The 11,059-nt window shown below is 45.1% G+C and overlaps 1 protein-coding gene across 49 annotated transcripts in view; it reads left to right on the top strand.

The window, feature by feature from the left end:
- LOC105467408 (uncharacterized) overlaps nucleotides 1–11,059 on the top strand; it is a 153,689-nt gene that overhangs the window by 13,803 nt on the left and 128,827 nt on the right. For 47 of the 49 annotated variants that reach the window (XR_011625520.1, XR_011625516.1, XR_011625506.1 and 44 more), the window contains 2 exons: nucleotides 1,788–1,853; nucleotides 2,629–9,194. The gene's annotated coding sequence lies outside the window, so the exon portion shown is untranslated. The remainder of the gene's footprint in view (nucleotides 1–1,787; nucleotides 1,854–2,628; nucleotides 9,195–11,059) is intronic. The other 2 variants (XR_011625509.1, XR_011625511.1) reach the window with 2 other exon arrangements.

Below are 11,059 nucleotides of genomic sequence, written 5' to 3'. Positions count from 1 at the left end.
CCTGGAGGGAGAAGGGAGAGGTGTGGACGACAGGCAGAGGGGAGGGGAGAGGTGCCCCCGACTCAGAGAGGCCGCTGAACAGAGTTCTGCATCGGGTAGGAGTTGGGCCACCGAAGATTTGTGCCAACTCACGGTGCGGTGGAATCAGTCTGAATTCTTCAGACACCAGCCAAGAGTCTGTGGCGCCCCCACGTGCCACAAGGGGGCTGCCTGGGCCACATTTTTGAGCCCGAAAAGTGAGGAGGGGGACAGTGAAGAGGAACCAGCGCTTTTGCTCTGGCAGCGGCGCTTTTAACTGCGACAGATGCGTGCGGCGGGGGAGCCGGCCGGCAGTGCCAGGGCTGGGGGCTGCTGGTCGGGGGTGGCCGGGGCCGGGGGGCGGGGGCTGCAGGTTGCGCCCCTCCCTCACAGACGGCTGCGCTGCAATGCAGCAGGCTGCGGGAGCTGTCCCGGGAGCTGTCCTGTCCGGTGGCCGGCTTTCCAAAGTGGGGAATGAGAGATGAGGGAGGGAGCACTTCCAGGCGCTGCGTGGTGGCCAGGCGCCCAGGAAGCCGAGGGGCCCAAGACTCTGCAGCGGGGCCAGAAAGAGAAGAGTAGGGGAGGAGGCCGGGCGTGGTGGGTGGACCAGGGGGTAGCTGGAGGTGGGTGTGGACCTGGGGTCGGGCGCCAGTCAGCTTGCAGCCTATGAAGGACGGAAAGGAGGGCTACAGAGATACGGGGAAGAGTGGGGCTGAGGATAGCCAGAGCAGCTTGGCACACAGTTTTAGGGTAAAAGCATCAACTCTTATCTTTCCAAAAGAAATAAACCCCCGCCCCCAAAAGAAAGAAAGAAAAAAAAAAAAAAAAAAAAAGAAAAAAAGGCATTTGAAAGCTAGACAGCTGAATCCTTCCCAGCATGACTGAGCCGGCCGCTCCAGGGTCTTCCTTCAAAGCATGTCCAATGGGAGACAGCGTTGTCCCAGTAACTAAGCTGGGACCCGAGTCCCAGGGAAGGGCTCATCAGGTGGCCGCTCTGCCTTAAAGAGTGGTACCCTCAGGCCCTTTTCTAGTCGGGGAAGGGTCTGGGGGTCAGGGAGAGAGCTGGAGGACTTGGGGAGGCAGGGGCTGGGAGGGAGAGTGGGGAGAGGAGCGCTGGGGGGTGCAGGAAGGTCTCTGGGCAGCTGGTGGGTGTCTTGTTCTGTAGCACTCTGCACCCTGGTACATCGTCCTCGGTCCACCCGACGTGGAATGATTCTCTTCCCTCTGGATACAGCCCCTCTAGCTCCCTTTTCACTTTGAGGCATTTGCCCCCTGCGAATCAGTTCCCTGCTACCCTGAAAGATTTCTCTCATACCCCAGGCCCCTCTGTTCTTTTAAATGCACCCTCCACACCCAGCCCTTCATCTCCTGTGCTGTATTTTCACTTGTTGATTTAAAAATCCCTTTATTATGGGACATTTCAAACAACATAAAATTAGAGAAAATAGTACGTATTTTTACAGTTTACTCAATTTTCATATTGCCATCACCTGGAAATGGATGCCATCAAACCCTGGCCCCTCTTATTTTGTCTAAACCCTAAACTGTGCCTCTACCCCTACCCCTGGACTATTTCAAAGCAAATTTCAGACACCATATTGTTTCCTCTGAGCATTTTTTAGTTTGTATCTCTAAATAAGCTTTTCTTTCTTAAAAATATAGCCACAATACCATTATTACAGTTAAAAATTAATAACGTTTCCTTAATATCATCCAACATCTACGCAGCATTCGGATATTCTTGATTGACTCATAAATTTCTTTTACAGTTGGCTTGGTCAAATCAGTGTTCAAACTATCTCCTGCCCTTTCAAGAGGATCTAGGGCTCTAGAAGGTAAGTATGGCTACAAATTTAGGGGTTGAATATCTGCCTGGACCTTAAATGAGAAACTCAACCTCAGCAAACCTCAGTGTTCTCACTGAAAATGGAGCAAGTTCTGGGTCTCTCCTTGGGTCATTGAGAGGGTTAGAGCATTAACCCCTGAAGCCCCCAGCCTCATGTCTAATATGTCAGAGACACTCAGCAAACAGTAGCTGCGAGAATGATTCTTTTTCCCAGAAATCTTTAAAGGGGAGTTGGGCAGGGGTAGGCAAAACATAGCTGGCTATCATCCATAAAACAAAAGGCTCCTGGCAGTCCAGGCCCCGTGAGTGGTTAAAACAGCACATGCACTACATCCCAAAAAGGGCAGCCTACCGTCTCGGGGCTAGGTTCGCTTGGCCCTCCTGGCTCGCCATTCAGCTGCCTGACCTCAGCTGTTGTGACCCGGGACCAACGGGGGACCCCGGCAGGTGCCTATCCACTAGATGGCACTCTCTACTGTGAGTCCAGGGGGTACCACCACCCCAAACCGCTTTAGCCACTGCCCAGCCCTGGGGGTACCGCTGGGGGATGCACACCACTGAAACATCTCAGATAATTTCTAAAAAGCACTTCTCAACGTGTCATGCAAAAGATGCAGTGGTTTTTTTCCTTGCATAAATCCCAACCAGATTGCAGGAGCAGAGGGAATGAACATGTAATGACTTTGCTGAGGCCAGACACTGGTACGTCTACACTCTCTTTAAATCCTCGCTCCGGCGACATCTGATTTCCCTTTATTTTACAGATTAGAGGACTTTGAGAGGTTAGTGACTTGCCCAAGATCGGCTAGGAAGCAAGACCCAGGATTCCAACTCAGGTCTGTGTGATTCCTCTGCAAAATGGAGAGGTGGAAGGATGGATGTCAGGTCTGAGGGAGGGATGGATGCCTGCATCAAGATGCATGCATAGATGGAGAGATGACTGGCTACCTGATGAATGCTGGTTATATGGATGAGTGAGTTGAAGCACAGGTGGTGGAAGGAGAGAGGAATGAGAGAGAATAGTCAATTTCTCACCAAGATCAAAGGCTTACTTGATCTTTGAAGAGAGGTTCCCGCTGAATGGAGCTCGCTGGTGAAGCTCCTGCCTTCTTTTCTGCTTCTGAGCACACTGACTGGCTCAGGTGGCTCTGGGACAACAGGTGGGATGCCAGCTTACAGGGACCAAGTCCCAGCTGTGGTGCTGGAGCTGCTCAGTGGCAACTCTCTGTCTCTGCTGCTTTCATGCAGCACTGAGGGAATAGCAGGCATCCGTCTTTCCACTGGCTCTCCTGGATGACTAAGCCCTAAGCCCCAACTGCATACTCAGCCCTTCGCTGGCACTTGGCATAATTTTATCTCCTCTAAATCATCACAGCCACCCTCCACGATAGCAATTTCCATTCTCAATTAAGTGAAAAGGAAACCGAAGTTTGGGAGTGGTAAGTGACTTACCCGAAATCATAGAGGGAGGAAATGCAGACCCAGGATTTGAACTCAAGTCTTCTTTCCTTCCAAACTCATCCGCTCAACCTGTTTATCTCCTTTTCTCTGTGACCGTGTCTGAAGAAATCTGCCTTGGGGTTGTCTTATGCTGGACTCACTCTCTTGGTCTGTCAGTGAGCTGAACTTCTCATCCAATCAAATCCAAGCTTATTTCCCAAGTAATATCTCTAGTGTATTCTATTTGTAATGATCACACAAGCAAGGGCCACACATATCACTGGCATCCTACAGTACAATTAATCAAGTCAAATTAGATTCCTGGCATCTCATATTCTGACTGAATGCTAATGGTAGCAGATGTAAAAATGAGTCCATTGCAAGGCAAGGAGGGAGGGGACTGGGTGGAGGGCTGAATGGTGAATCAGTAAGCCTCGCTGCAGACCTGGGTTAATATTAGCGGATAGGTTTTGAGAACCTGCTTATGGGCTAGGCCCTGCTTCACACACTCTAGGTGCTAGGGTTTCAATCTCAGCTTTGCCATTGACTACTTTCATGAGTTTGGACAAGGTATTTAATTTCCGTGCCCCATTTTCTTCAGTTCTACCAATAGTACTTTACTAATACCAATAGTACCTTACTAATGAGTACTTGAGGATTAAATGAGGCAAACATATAAATTCTTTAAAAGAGAGCATTCCAGGCTGGGCATGGTGGCTTGTGCCTGTAATCCCAGTACTTTGGGAGGCTGAGGTGGGAGGATCCGTTGAGCCCAGGAGTTTGAGACCAGCCTGAGAAACATAGGGAGACCCCAATCTCTACAAAATATTTAAAAATTATCTGGGTGTAGTGGTGCACATCTGTGGTCCTAGTTACCTGGGAGGCTGAGATGGGAAGATTGCTTGGGCCTGGGAGGTCAAGGCTGCAGTGAGCCATGATTGTGCCACTGTACTTTAGCCTGGGTGACAGAGGGAAACCCTGTCTCCAAAAAAAACAAAAACAAAAACAAAAAAAAAGAATGCTTTCCAGACGATGAGCATTCAATAAATATTTACTTACAATGAAAATTACAGTGGTTACAAGTGTTGTTATTGAGGTGTCATTTGATGACAGGCAAGTAAGAATCGTTCTCCACATTTTACCAATAGCCGAACAGGTGCTCGGAGAGGCCTGTGTGCTTGTCTTTGGAGAATGAATCAGTGAAATGGAAACAAAAATGCTCATTTAAAACTGCAAGTGCTAGTGATAGAAGTGAGAGTTCTACGCAGCAAATGGGCGTGATCCATCTAAGGAAAGATGAAGCCCTAAGAGAGGTGAGACTCCCGTGAAGGAATTTCCTTGTGGTGTAGGGGCTTACACAGGGGTTGCCTGGGAGCTGGGAAGAAACTGAGTAGGTAAAAGGCAAGATAAATAATTACAGTCCTGTGAATCGAAGTTTCTGAGGTTAAAATTCATTAAACTTCATGGTTTCTAGCAGTAGTGAGCAAGGTTCCCCAGTTCTCATATATGATTTCATTAAACTTTCCCTACCTGTTTTTTGGGGGAGAAATGGTCACTTTAGAAATGTTTCTTGACTTGCTCTTTTGGAGGTGGCCAGTTGGAAAAATTCTGAGTCTCTTACCATGTGGGGCATGAGGACTGGGAAGCCTCCTTCCATTCCTGGGGCAGCACATCTGTAACTTAAGCCTCGGTGGCATGTGGCTGCACATGGGGTGCCTCTGGCGGGGTACAATCGGATGCCCTAACAGCCAGGTGGGAGGAGATGGGTCTAGCATTGGTGCTGACTTGCTGGGCTGTGTTGAGTCTAAGCTGTGATCCCAGCATTGCCTGACTTCAGATTCTGTGAAGTCCTGTAAGAAATGTTGCCCCTGCAGCTCCTCCAAGATGGACAGTTTATTTATTCATCCGGGTCTAATGGTACATCCTGGGGATAACCTCTGCTTCTGGGGCTGCCTGTGTGGGAAGTCAGAAAAACCTTTGCAGCCCCACCCCCCTCAACGTGATTTATTCTCACACTCACATTGCCGGCTGGCAGTGGGTCACTGCTGCCAAAATGAGGCATCGGGAAGAAGTGGGAAGGCTGACTCTGGAGCGACACTGCCTGGGTTCGCCTCCCGGCTCAGCATCTCCTTGCTGTGTGACCACTTATAAGTCATCTAACTTCTCTGAGTCTCAGTTTCCCTAGGTATAAAATAGGACTAGTAATGCTTTGCTCAAATATCGTCATCTCCGTGAGGCTTCCTCCCTCGTGTCACTCCCTGCCCCTGTCCTGCTTTATTTTCTTCCCTAGTTCTTATCACCGTCTTTTATTCCATGCATTAGGCTTTACCTTTTCTGATGATTTTCTGTTCCTATCTCCACCCACAGGGATGTTAATTCTCATGGGATGGGGATCTGTCCGTTTTGTTCACTACTGTATCCCCGGCACTTAGACCCAGCACCGGTACAAAGTACATGCTCAAAAATTTTGGGGGAAAAATTTATGAGATACTATTGAATCGTATCTACTCCAGAGGAGTGTCAATGTATGCAAAGTAGGCAGCATGGTGCTTGGTACAGAGTACGCATTCAATAAATATTGGCTAATTATGATTATTATGTCTAATTCACAGGCCTGTTGTGAGAATCAAACGAGATAATGTATGCTGAGGCATGCTGTGAACACTGCGTGCTGGGTACAGGAGGTACAATATTAATGATCCCTGCTGCTTGGAGGGAACTTGCACTTAAAATGTTACGCTTTTCATTTTCACACCACTTGGGAGGGAGGAAAGGCTGGTGGGATGATTGCCACCCGAGGCTCAGGGAGGGGACAGGTTTTCCCCAAGGCCCCGCAGTATGAAGAAGGCAGGAGCAGGGCGCCACACTGGTGGTCTTCCCACGACTCTCTCATGAAAGTCCCCCAATGGACAGATTGATGTGTATATGACATTATATACGTACACCATAACTCTACATAATATATAGAATTATTTTCAGGTCCCTGAGTTACTCTGAGGCCAGTTGTGCCAGATGGTGCATACCCAGGACAGGCTGCGGGGATAGGAAGGAAACTGGCTGTGTATCATTGCCAAGGCCCATAGTGAAGCCTCTTTGGGTTTCTTGGAATCAAGTTTGAACATCAAGAATCTCACGGCATAGACTTCTCCAAGGGCAGTCCGATTTCACAAAATGGATTTTCATTTTCCAAAGCGCATCTCTTAGTTGGATTTCTGTTTTTCAGGGTACTTGTTTAAGCTCTGATGCCATGTCCAAAAAAGAACAGACCCCCAACAATTCCCTGCCCGAGTCCCAAACCCTTGACTTGATCTGATCGTTGAGCTAATTCATTTCTTTGATCAAACTGGGGACTGTTTAACCAGTCAGGTGGGCGTCACGGCACGGGGAAAGGGCGAGGTGTGCGCAGGTGTGCAAGGCAGGCTACTTGAGGGATGGGCGATAGTTCAGGTCACCCTCCGGTTGGACCCACGAGGGCGCTGCGTTCCTCATTCTACAAATCGTACAAGTCGGGGCACAAGACAGAGAAGCCAGGTCACGTCTCTGCAGTTACACAGCTCATGAGTGCCTGCTGGGGTGGAACCTGGTCTGTCTGTCTGTCTAACACCAGAGCTCGGGCGCTGCTGCAGAGGGAGCCAAGATTTGGGTGAGGGAGGGGCTCAGATGTGGGGTGGAGGGTTTTGTTTGTTTGTTTTTTTAACCTGGTTGCCATTGGCATGAAAATAATAACATAACTTTGCTTGGGGACTAGTGCTGCGACTATCTTGCTGATGCGGAAACAGGCACAGAGATGTTAGCTCGTTTTCCTGATATCACCCAGCTAGTCTAGCGTTGAGGCTGGATTTGGGAGGTGGGTACTGAGGTGTGAGCATATGTGGTGTACCCGTTGGGCCCACTGGCTCATGAAGTGAGCACAGGTGCAGATGGCTCAGTGATCTGGGTTTGAGGGCTTTTACCAACCCCCCAGCCGTGAGTGTGCTCTGAACTCAAGCTTGTATATTTCACATTCTCCCTTGACCCTTCTTTTTAGCCTTCACTGAAAACTCCTGCAAGCCACTGATCCATGGAAAATAAGAATACATATATTACATATATGTTGTAAATTTATATATATATATATATCTGGAAAGGGATTGTATCCAGGATATTTGGGAGTGGTTGTTTAAGGTAGAGGGAGGCAGGGGCATGAGAGGGGAAGGGATGGAGGTGGGGACCACCAGTGGTAATTGTCATGGGTGGTTTTAACAATCAATACAATAAGAGAGAGGCATGCCAGCAGGAAGGACGGGAGTGGGTTGTAAACCAGGGATGGTGATTAATTCTCCACAACTGAGGGGCATTAAAAAGAGATCAGAGCAGTTTGTGGCTATTAATTTTGTTGTTAAAAATAATCAAGGAATAAAGAAATAAGGTAATAAAGGCCTCGAATGGAACAATTTTGAAAATGTGTTCTAGGCAAAGGATTATGACTAATCCAGGTCTGGTAACCTGATATTAACAAACAAAAAAGGCCTCGTAGGCCAGTTTCTTTTTTTTAACCAGCTTTATTTTCCATAGAATGGGCACACTGGGGTTTCTCTGCCAGAGAAGGTGAGTGCAGACAAATAAAAGCCGGCTTCATGGGTGTTGATTGAACAGTTAAAAATGAATGAATGTGCAAATAAAACTAGAGACAGCCAAGCATGTACCAATGATGGCAATGTGTTCCTCACTCCCCAGCTTCATAAATATATCATTGACAAATAAATATTATATGTATTTGTATTGTATGTATTTAAGTTGTACAGTGTGACATTTCGATATACATATATATTGTGAAATGATTACCATAATCAAGCAAATTAACATATCCATCATCTCATATAGTTCCCTTTTTCTGTGTGTGCCGTGAGAACACGTAAGGTCTACTCTTTTAGCAAATTTCAAGCATGCAGTACATTATTATTAACTGTAGTCACCGTACTCTGCATTGGGTCACCAGAACTTACTCCAAACTGAAAGTTTGCATTCTCTAAGATCTCCAGATTCCTCTCACTCCTGACCCCTAGTAACCACCTTTCTAGTCTCTGCTTCTGTGAGGTTATTCCAAAACAAAAGCCAGGTTCTAGGCTGTTGAGGTTGACAGTAGGCAGTATATCAACAGGTATACAGAATAATCACTGGTCTTGGGCTAAATGGTGACTTCAAGTGTGGTGGCTGCATAGTTAAAAATGAATTCAATGAGTACAAAAGTGATAAAATGAAAGAATATCAAGAATGGACCACAAAGACAATGTTTTATGACCTAAAGATTAAGATTCATCCACCGTTATGTACAATTATGGACTATTTAAAATAAAACAAGACTTTTACCTCAGTGGATAAGAAGTATTTGGATGTACTAATCAATATTTTTGTTCTGGATCAGTAGTGGGTTCATCTGTGTTTACTGTGTTTAAAAAAATCAGTGAAGACATTGAAAAGGGTGAGTAGGAGTCAAATATGATTGTTACTCCAAGTCTGCATCATCTGCGTCTGTTAGGAAGAATATCTGAGTTGGCTCCTTCTTGGGTAAGATGTGTAGGGACCCATATTTGTGATAGTCATGATTCTTGTTTTTGATTAGAGTGGTGAATTAATACATACTCATTGTAATAATACAAATTAATAAATGAATAATTGAATACAAGGAGAGCTGTGATTGGGCCAGTGGTGAGACTGTCATGACCTAAAGATTATGATTAATACTGTGCTTCTCACCTGATGGCCATTAAAAATATCTAGTTTTTTTCATCCTTTTTAATATCTGCCTTGTGTTCCACAGAATGGAGGCTCCAGAGTGACATTAATGACACATTGTCAATGAAGATCTTGATTGTGACCTCTGTGGAAAATGAGCCATGAACCAACCAATGTGAGTAATGTTTAGTGTTGTTGTTTTGAAGTTGGGTGGTTGGCTGATGGTTTATTACATTATTAAACGTGAATCAACACGTAAATAAAGTCAAAGATGACAGGCATGATGAGAATGTCATGAACCATTGATTAATTTCATTTAGCATAACTGTCACCAAATTAAAACACAATCTGTAGCAAATGAGCAAAGAAAAAAAAGCGCACACACACACATACACACACACATATCCTACATATATATCACATCTATCATGTGTTATGTTTATACATGTATCTTATATATATAATATGTAATATGTATTCTGTTTATTTTTTGTGTTTTCAGGCTGGGGGTGGGTTTATATATGTTTATGGGGTAATTAAACATAAATGGATGCATGTATAAACAAGATCAAAGAGAGTCAAGCATGGACTAATGAAGACAATATATCATGATCTAAGATTTATGATTGCACAGTTCTGCAAATTGGAGAGACATCAAAACACAAATATTTATGCTGTTTCATTCATTTCAGTAGCATTCCACTATTAATTTATGCACTACACTTTTGCATCAACACTTCCCTATTGAAGAAGTTTGGGATGTTAAGTCGGTGGCAGAGGGTCACATAGGGAGGTAAGGTATTGGCCCTTTTCTGTTTGTTGAATAGGATTCATCATTGTTCTTTCATGATTTTTGTTTAAAGTGATAAATAAAATTTAAAAGGGGCAAGCGTAGATAATGAGGATAATATTTCATGTAAAGTGAGGCTTATTAATTAAATTCTACACAAGTAAAGGCCATTAAAAATGATCCAGGGTGTTTAATTTTCTAATAGTTGCTGTTTGTTGCACAGAATGGACAAATCGTAGTTTATGTAGTCATGCAACATTTATGAGAATTTTTATTCTTACTTGGGTAGATAAGGTACTTAAAGAAAATGTAATTAATAGTTGATGTTCTTAAATCTTGGCTGGAGAGTTGTTCAAGGGTGTTCATAAATAAGTAAATGAATGAATGAACAAACACATGAATAAAACAAGAGAGAGCAAACATGGGACAAAGGTGATCATATCTCATTGTCGTAATTTCTTTTTATTGTATGTAGCTTCAGCATGCATTTCGAACCTAAGTTTAACTTTCTCATTCCAGAAGCAGGCTTAGTCACCCTTGACACAGTTTGTAGTTCTCCACCTCCTCCCAGTTCTTAATGTGATAGATCCAGATAACTACCTTGTACAGCCACCTCCAGGATACTACCTTCCTAAGGAACAGCTAGATACACTGACCCCACAGCCTATGTGGACCACACAGTTATACTGGCTTGCTCTAAATGCACCAGTGAGAACTCTCTGCAGGAAACCTGCTTGGGAAATGCCATAGCCTGCAATACAGGCTTTTCCCTTTCCACCGGTCCTTTGAGGCATGCAGGATCTGTAAGTAATAAACTGCTTCTGTTGTTCCATTTCAAGGGTTTTGTTGAGTTGCTTCCTCTGTGTCTCACCTGACCAACACACTTCTATCGAACTTCTTTACTGGTCAGGGATCTCCTAGAGAGTAGCTACCTTGGTAGGAATAGACTGGACGTAGGTCAGACAAGAACCACAGGGGGACTGTCAGTGTAAATAAGTTTCCTGTGAGAGGGACACCTGGTAATGGATAGGATACTTAGACATTAGACTGTCTGCTGGGATAAAGACGTATCCCAGGTGTGAACCTGGGATTACAGGTGCGAGCCACCATGCCCGTCCCAAATAGAACTTTCTGCAGTGATGGAAATGTTCTGTAATCTGTTCTGTACAGTATGGTAGCTACTAGTCCCATGTGATTATTGAGTCCTTGAAATGTGGTTGGTGTTCATGAGTAACTGAATTTTTAATAAC

This window comes from Macaca nemestrina, chromosome 7 (genome assembly GCF_043159975.1).
Source record: "Macaca nemestrina isolate mMacNem1 chromosome 7, mMacNem.hap1, whole genome shotgun sequence".
Taxonomy (NCBI): domain Eukaryota; kingdom Metazoa; phylum Chordata; class Mammalia; order Primates; family Cercopithecidae; genus Macaca; species Macaca nemestrina.
The sequence above is the reverse complement of the archived record's forward strand: the minus strand, read 5'-3'. Positions and strand labels throughout refer to the sequence as shown.